The following is a 3,057-nucleotide window of genomic DNA, read 5'->3' as shown; positions in this document are numbered from 1 at the left end:
CGAGCCGGAGCCGCAGAGCTGACGGGGGCGGGGCCAGCCGGATGGGGCGGGACCTAGGCCAAGCCCCGCCTCTCCCGCTGTCGCCTAGCGACCGGCCGCGCGCTCCGGAGCCGTGAGGCGCTTTACTAAGCAGGTTCCGCAGACGCCTGGCAACACCCAGCCCCGCAGGCCCTCGTGTCGCGCTTGCGCGCTCTTGTTCCCGCCCCCAGGCGGGTGACGTCAGACTCCCACGCTCAGAAGGTGACGGGAGAGGGGCCGTGGGGACACCGTGCTTGAGGACACCACGACGGGCCGGCGGCCGGCAGAGCTTTATCTTTGTGCCGTTAAACGCGGCGACGTGAGAGGCCGCCGCCAGAGGTACAAAAGCAAACCGAAGCCCGGTGTCCGGCCGCGGCGACGCCCGGGCCACGCGCTGACCCGGTCGCCTCCCGATGACGTTGCATGGCCCCACCCATCCTCTCCTCTAGCCACGCCTCCTCAGGGTTTGCCCTAAGCCTAGCTCCTCCCACATCTTAACAGGCAGCCGGGGGCGCCTGGAAAGCCTGGATCGCGGATCCGCCAGTCACGGTCAGGAGACCTCAGGACACCTCGGCAACAGCCTGAGGGACCGTCTCCGTGGAAGCTTGGCTTCGCCGCGGCCAATCAGGCCACGTTCCTGGGCGCTGGGCTCCCACTCCTGACCAATCAAAAGGCGTCTCGTCTCGCTAGCCAATCGGGAGAGAACGCAGTCCTAGACGGAGCCAACGCCCCCTTCCCGGAGTACGGCGGGTCTGGGCGTTTGCGCTTGCGCACGTTCTAGTAGCCAATCGCAAGCTAGCGGAGGAATGACGGAGGCTAGGCCGAGCCAATCAGAACTCTGCCGGTGCGTCGCCCGGCAGTCTGAGGAATAGAGGCCTTGCCGGCTGCAGGGGCGGGGTGAGCAGGGCAGGCGAGTCTGGCAAAGCGGCGGGCTGCGTTGGAGGCGTAGGGGATGGATTGTGTCTTAACGTCGCCTCCGTGGCATTCTGTCTGGAGATGGGCACGAATGTAGCCCAGGAAGCGGGCTGGATCTTGGGCAGAATCGAGAGGACGGGGACTTTTGTCTTGAGGGTGAGAAATTTTCCCGTCCCTCGGGAGGCGTCCAGCGTTAATCATTTGCTGTGGTCCATCATAGGGGCCTCCTGAAAAGATGTGTTTTCTCCCTCGGTTTTCAGTGTGCCTCTGGCCCCCGATTCACCGTCACACCCTCCAGACACAGCCGCGATGTCTGGGAAGTTACACCTTTCCACCTGCAGTAACTGGACTTTGCATTTATCTACATTAAACTATGTCCTTGAAATGACGACCCCTGGCCACGACTACCTCACATTTCTTGAGAATGCTATATTTTCCTGCTTCTGTCAGAGCTCGGTGTACCTTTCCACCGCCCCGATTTCTCACAAGGTCACTGAAGAGTGGCTATGGGTCTGAGTTCCTCTAACAACCAGGCATTTGTTTGCCATCTTTCCCGTCACTTGTCAGAGTACCAATATGTCTTCTAATATAGGAGTCCCCGACTGTGCGTTGTTTCTGAACATTTAAAAAGGTCTCCATATGCTTGAATTTCCTAGCTCGTTTAACTACAATGTCCTCTTAAAACAATTTAGATCAAGTGTTGTGTCAAGTTGAGAATGTAAACTACTGTCACCCCTCCTTCCTCCATATCCATGGTGCTTGGTTCCAGGACACCCCCGAACTCAAAAGCCTGCAGATACTCAAATCCGTTATGTGAAATTTATGTGAAATGCCGCATTTGGATTAGCCTGCACATCCTCCTAGATACCAGTTATTTCTAGATTCCTTGTAATGCCCAATGTATTGTAAATGTTAGGCACGTGGTTATTGTATAGTATTTGGGAGGGGGAAACGAATCAGAAAACAAACCTATCTCGGTACAGAACGCCGTCCTCCAAAGCTTTTGAACCGGCTTGAACGCATGAATACAGTGGGCTGCTGATGTAGTTCAGTCATTATTTCTGCCTGTATAGGTCGGTCATTACTTCTCAGTCGTGTACTATAAAGATTTAAGAAGTTCAATCTTAGCCAGAGAATAAGGTAGTGAAGAAAAATTCTGTCGAAGCATCGCGATGTTATGTGGGAGCTGAAACTGAAGAGAGACTCCTGGTTTTAAGCTAGTCGTGTTCAGAAGTGACTAAAATTGAGGGAGTGTGCCCAGGTGCTTCGTGTCTGATGACTTTGACAGTGATGTGGCTGGATTTTAGAAGCCTAGTTTTCTGTAAGACTGACATGCTTGCTTGTGATTACTTCAGCTCAGTAGCAGCTATGGTCTTCTGAGGAAAGGCGTGTGTTTGGGTGCTAACATTTCCAGGTGTATTGGAGATTAACTAGAGCCAAGAAGCGTCACATTTTCTTTGTGGATGGAACAGCCTGTGTTGGTTGCTTTTCTCACTGCTGTGAGCAATACTTGACCAGAGCAACTCAAGAGGAAGAGGTTCTCACTCATGGCTCACGGGATAGAGTCTCACCATGGTCAGATGGCTTCCTGTGGCCGCAGTGGAAGGTCTGGAAGCGAGAGTGGAGCTCTGGAGCTCACGGCTCTTTCCCTTTTTAATCAGGCCGGTTCCCCAGAAAGTAAGACGGTGGCGAATACAGTCAAGTTGGTCTTCCCTGCCCTGGGTTAATCCTGTGTGGATGAGCCCTTTCGGACATGCCCAGAAGTGTGCCTCTGTCTGCCATAGATGTTCTTTAGTCCAGCCTAGTGGGCAACTGAAAGAAGGTAACTATAGTAACTAAAGTCTGTCCGTCCAGTACCGTGCAATGTGGTGGAGCTCAAAGTCTACACTGGGCCAGTCATCTGGGGCATGGACTTATATTAGGATTTGGGATCCAGGAGATAACCTAAAGCGAGTCTCTTTCCGATTCCTGATTCCCTCCAGAGTTGTGAGGCTGTGAAGTCTGGAGTGGAGGCCTAGTCCCATCACCTAGCGTGGCTGGGAGGAGACCCTTCTCTGGCTGATCTCCCCGGCAGTTTGTTTTGGTTGTGTGTAAAGAATGCAGCCTGTGGTGTGGTTGCAGTTC

This window comes from Microtus pennsylvanicus, chromosome 15 (assembly GCF_037038515.1).
Source record: "Microtus pennsylvanicus isolate mMicPen1 chromosome 15, mMicPen1.hap1, whole genome shotgun sequence".
In the NCBI taxonomy this organism is placed as follows: Eukaryota; Metazoa; Chordata; class Mammalia; order Rodentia; family Cricetidae; genus Microtus; species Microtus pennsylvanicus.
This window is presented reverse-complemented; position numbering follows the sequence as displayed.